The sequence below is a fragment of the Macaca mulatta genome, chromosome 4, assembly GCF_049350105.2.
Source record: "Macaca mulatta isolate MMU2019108-1 chromosome 4, T2T-MMU8v2.0, whole genome shotgun sequence".
Taxonomy (NCBI): Eukaryota; Metazoa; Chordata; class Mammalia; order Primates; family Cercopithecidae; genus Macaca; species Macaca mulatta.
Window position 1 is genome coordinate 122,204,588 of NC_133409.1, and position 6,000 is coordinate 122,210,587.

Sequence of the window (6,000 nt, forward strand, 5' to 3'; positions counted from 1 at the left end):
CTGAAGGAGGCAGCAGCGACAGGCATCCATGGGTGCCATCCTGGGGTGGCATTGTGGGGGGGCATTGGTTTTGCTATTGTCCAATGCCAGTGGCTGTCAGGTCTCTGGAAGGGTCAAGCATAGCTTCTGAACCTGATTTTCTGGACCTCCCAGATTCTATTAAATATCTAATTTTTTAAAAAAAATTCCCTTTTTCTTAAAGTAGTTTGAATTTTTAAAAAGAAGCCTGACTGAAAAACAGTATATAAAAAGACAAGCAACGAGCAAGAAAACTTTGATAAGGGAGAAGAAGAAAGAAAGGGAGAGAATTACCCTTAATCAGAAGACTAGGAACAATTGAATGTGTATACTAGATACAGATTAAACAAAGGTTTATTAAGCTCCTAGTACATAACATACATCATGTGGGCACTTTCTCATTCATTTCCTTATTTCATGCTGTCTACAATTTTATGAGAAAGGTATACTTATTATTTTTAAAAACAAGAGATTTAAGACCCTAAAAAGTTGTTGTGTTGAAAGAACTAGGAATCAAATCCAGGTTTCTACTCTCAGTCTCATGGTCTCTGTGCTACACCAAAATGCCCTTCACTACACGGACTCAGCTGAGTACAACACCGAAAATTATGCTGAATATTACATTTTAATTTTAAGGCTTCTAGGCATTAAAATGAACAGACGTAGGTAGTAGATATGTGCTTGATATCTCTATCCAGACCAGAAGATCTTATCAAAAGTATGATGCCATAACATTATTTCAGAACTTTTGTCAGATAATAGTAAATCAAGCCTTAAGTAGTTTCATAATTTTTTTGAACACCAAAAAACACCTGGCTGAAATTTCTGACCGTCCTTAGAATTTGAAATAGTGCCAATCATTTATTTTGTTTCATTTTAAGAAATATTATTTGACAAGAACTCAGCATTCATTGAGATCATAAAGGATTTGATACTTCTCTCTGGCTGCTTAAGAAATAAAAGATAAGAAAACACATTGAGTTTTGAAAATAGCCAACCTACATGGAGGGGAAATGTGTAAATTAAGGCAAAAAGAAATTGGCTGAGAACCTGCTACACAATGACATAACAAAGCTTTTTCTTTTCTTTTCTTTTCTTTTTAAGATGTTCCCTAAGATTAATACAATCAGTTTTACCTGGAAAGAAAAATAACACTTTAAATAATAACTATAAAAATTTAATGTTTATAAAACCGCTAATATATGATTCATTATATACAAATGAATATCAATTTATTGGGCATATCCAAGAGACTACTGGATAAATTGTTACATTATAGAAAAGTTTTCAAACATAAGCTAGAGGGCAGCAACGTACCATTAAACAGTCAGTGTTGGTGGCTCAGAATTCAGTGCAAAGCTGAATATTAAACATAAAAGTAACTGGATTTCAAATCTAGTTACTGTGAATAAATGAAAATTGAAAAAATGTATTAGAAATACTAACAGCAGAAAGGCATTCCCAACCACATGACTTGCATTTGAATATATTTAGGTTAATAGATATTAAATACAGGCTCAATATCAGAGGGGAAGGGGGAAAGGATTGTTGGCAGGATATGATATTACCAATATTTAAGGGTATATTCAAGAGATGTAGAAATATAAAACCGCAGAAACATTAGCTGCATTCTGTGATGCCTAAAATTAATCTAAATGTCTTAAATTTTGGATGACTCTGCAATGGATTTGAAATAAATAGATCTGAAAAGAACTAAAGAAGAAATCTTTAATAAACTATGAAAAAAAGAAAATCCAGTAATTTGTTACTTTGGAGGTTCATTGAAATGAATCACATTATAAGAGCTTCTACAATATCTACAAGTTAAATAAATGCTACAAAGTGTTTGTCTTCTTTCTGTGATCACTAGAAAACATATATATCAATTCACTTTTTATGAGGTAAACAGAAATTATGATACTTTAGTGTTTGAAGTGAAAAACGATTATTAGATAGATAATGAATTGTTTAAGTTAGACACTAGGTAGCATTTTTATTCAATTTTTGAAATAATTGCTTTTGAGAGCCATTTGTATGTAAGTTACTGAAGGGGAAGATACAAAACTGGACAATACATGTTTTACTCCCACAAAGAGTTTTTAACTTAATTAAGAGAAGTGTTTCTAAATGTCTATGGACAGAGGATAGAATTTATGTTGTGAGGAGAAAACAAAGCAGCATAGGGGAGGATGACACTGATCAAACAGTGCGAAGGCTTGGGCTGGATCACAGATTTCCTTAGCTCCAACCACCTTTCTCACAGGATGGCAAGGGTTATAAGGCCCCATGACCTCAGCACTTGAAGAAGGGAAAGAAATGTGGCTAGGAAGGGGCAGATAAAACTAACTCTAATAGGGCTGTGTCTCGTGGCAACACTTCCTTAATTCCCTGACAAAGAACAGGCGTCTTATATCAGACTTATCACCTTTCTACTTTCTCTCTACTTTCAGCGCAAGTGGTGCCTCTCACTGTTGTCAGAATCCCACCCCTCTGGCCTTCTCATGCACTAATGCTAGTAATACCCTCTCTCTACTGTATCTCCAGTAATGTCCCTCTCCGTTTCTTTCCCATCAGAATTTAACATGTTGACATGGTTGCAAGGTGCATAATGCAACACACACACATGCTCACACACACAAGGACAAAATCTATTAACCCCAAGTACCCTTCTCACTTCTCTCCTTCTCTTTAAAATCAAACTTATTTGTTAGGTTACATGTCCTGGCTCTTTCTACTTCCTCTTACTATTTACTCCCCATAGCTTCCTGTCACTGCCCCTAAATATTTTGGTTTCTACCTCCACCAATCCACTCCAACTGTTCTCATTAAGATTAATAGTAACCTCCCTCTTGTTAAATACAGGGGATATTTCTCATTCATGTTTTATGACTAGTAAACAGAATTTGAAACTGCTGACCTCTACCTCTTTGTCAAAATCCTTTTCTGTTGACTTGGAAGACAATAGAGGTTCTAGATGTTCTGTCTCTGGCCACTTCTCAGCTTTTCAACGTCTTGTGAATTCCTCTTTTCTGCCTGAAATTTGATGTTGATTATTATTCAAGATCCTTCCATTCTTGGTCCTTTCCTCCCTCTAAAAATTGTCCCTACAACATCTATTTGTTATTAATATTATTTTCTATGGATTAAGATATTTATTTATTTATTTATTTATTTATTTATTTATTTATTTATTTATTTTTGAGACAGTCTCATTCTGTCATCCGGGCTGGAATGCAGTAGCGTGATCTTGGCTCACTGAAACCTCTGCCTCCCAGGTTCAAATGAATCTCCTGCCTCAGCCTACCAAGTAGCTGGGATGATGGGAACGCACCATCAAGCCTGGCTAATTTTTGTATTTTTAGTAGAAACGGGGTTTCACCATGTTGGCCAGTCTGGTCTTGAACTCCTGGCCTCAAGTGATCCATCTGCCTCAGCCTCCCAAAGTGCTGGGATTACAGGCAAGAGCCACTGTATCTGGCCAAGACTCTTGGTTAAAAGTAATGGAAATCAAATTGAATTTGATTAAACAAAATAAGGAATTTTTTCAGTTGAGATAGAAGAGTGCCTCAGGGACCCTAAGACCTTCAATGCATCTAGGTGTTATGAGTGAATCTAACCTGAAACAGAAGTACTGTAGATAACCCAGGACATCTTTTCTATCTGTTCTCACCTCTGTTGTGTTTCTCCTCATGCCAACATCATCCTTTCACTTCTGCTTTAGACTGGCTTTCTCTGTTTCTTTCTCTACATGATGGAAAATGCCTACTGAAACAACTTCCCAAATTTACGTCTTTTATGTTGAACAAGCAACCTGTCTGAAGCTAGTCTCTTCTAGTCTGAACTCCAAATTCATTAGTACAGTTTGGGCAATGTACTCACTCCTCATCCAGTGAACTATGACCTGGAAGGGAGATGGCACATTGTGTGAATATGGCTGTTCTCTCTATTATAATACGGATGGGACAGGCAAAAAGGGAGTCCTGGTGGGATGGCATAAAAACCCAATGATGGTGATGGTAAAGCCTACACTTTCAGTTTTTACTTATAAGCAAATGATTGTCAAATTAGTTTCTCAAAAAGTACATCCACTGGAATGCCCCACCGGTATTTCAAAGTCAACCCATCGGTGTTTAATTTATGACCTCTTCCTCACTCTGTTGGCCTAAAAATCTACATATTGGTTCTTTACAATTTTTAGAGTCTTCACTGGCCTCTCTCTACAGGAAGTCCCTTGTCACACCTGGTAATTAGTCATCTGCTGCCGCCTATTGTTTCAGACTAGGAGGTCTGGTGAGACATGCAGTCTCTTCTCTTCACATGGTGAGGGCATCCTCGAGATCCGTCTCTTCTGCCATCTCAGTGCTACTTCAACTCTTTCTGGCACTGTAGGTGCTGTAGCCTCAGTTGTGCCCTTCATCCAATGACGGACCTAGGAGGCCCGCTGGGCAGCTTGCTTCAGCTACAGTTTCACCTCATTCCACATACTGTGGCACACAGCAGGCCTGCTGTCTGTCTGTCAATGTTCTTGACACATGTTCTTGAAAAAGTAATCTGATTTTTAGAACCACAATTCCCCCATCTAGTAAATGAGGATGTCCTTTTTACCTATAACAAGTCTGTTACACTAATTGTTTTCCTTTTTTTTTTTTTCATAAAAATACTACATACAAAGTCAGATCCTGTTGCTAAGAAGCTTCACAAATGTATTACATTAAGCTTCTTTGGACATCCCTCTTAAGAGGTAACACTAAGTGAGTGATTGCATGATTTAATTACTCAACACTTCAACTGACCACTATGCTATGGGTTGGAATAACAGAAGCCTAAAGCCAAGTGGAGAATAAAGAAACATCTTGACTGAAATCTACAAAGCATTTGAATTGGACGCTACATGTACTTCAAATCATCATGGCTTCTCTTCATAGAATGAAACAACAACCAAGAATTCAACTGGCAAGGTCACCTGCCTCAGTTGAAGCTCATGGAGAAGGTGGGATAGAACGGATCCCCCATTTTAGAAATACTCAATTTTCATACTCATGTTCCCAGTTAGAGAAGCCCTATGCTGCACAGTGACCTTATGGTTGCCAGAGCTGTTTTTCTGTCTCACTGGTATGAGAAAAAAGAAAAGAATAGTAAAAAAAGTGTGGCAGTTTCAGGAATCACACTGGTTGCAGGATGCCCTGAAATAGCATTGTTCAAAGCAACTTAAACTGGAGGCCTTGTAGCAGCAGAAGCATTAGCTCTGAGCTTTTTAGAAATGCAAACTGACAGGCTCAGAAATATGTATTTTCACAAGTGCTCTAGGCATATTCTCTGAATGCTTAAGTTTGAGGAGCACTGTCCTGCAAGATCAAGACCTGTCCAATAGTTCATGGAGGTTTCCATAAGCCCTGAATCTGAGGGCAAAAAATTCCACAGAGCCTTTTGCTGCTTTCAAGATGCCACTTCCATGCTTATAGTTTCGTGTGCCCTTCGGGCTAACGTTTGCTATTCTAAACTGCTACAGAAGCCAAACAGGTGTTCTAACACCTAGAATATTTCTTAATATCCAAGGAAGGTTTTTACATGCTTAAAAATGTATGTTATCTGCTGCGCTATTAGGTCCAATGTGATGACTATTAATCAAGTTTGCAGTGAAGACAGTTAAAAGCTTCTTGACGTGTAAATGATCTCATTTCACTTCATCACTTACTTCTTTTAGGAAGGAGAGAGATTCTATAGAAAATAGTTGCTGATTGAATGGCTTCTGTTTTATTTGTTTTGGGATATTTTTAAGAATATAATTTTGGCAGCACATTTAACCTTTTTGAGCTATCTGATATTCCCAGGAGGGAAAATTCTTGCAATGTCAAGAGATCACATGCTTTTTGTTTGATACTGGTTGGTGTTATACAACACCTCTTTGTTCTCTTTAATAATAAGCACAGTTATAGGACAGAAACAGCTATGTCAGGATATGTACTTACAACAGGAAAGGAC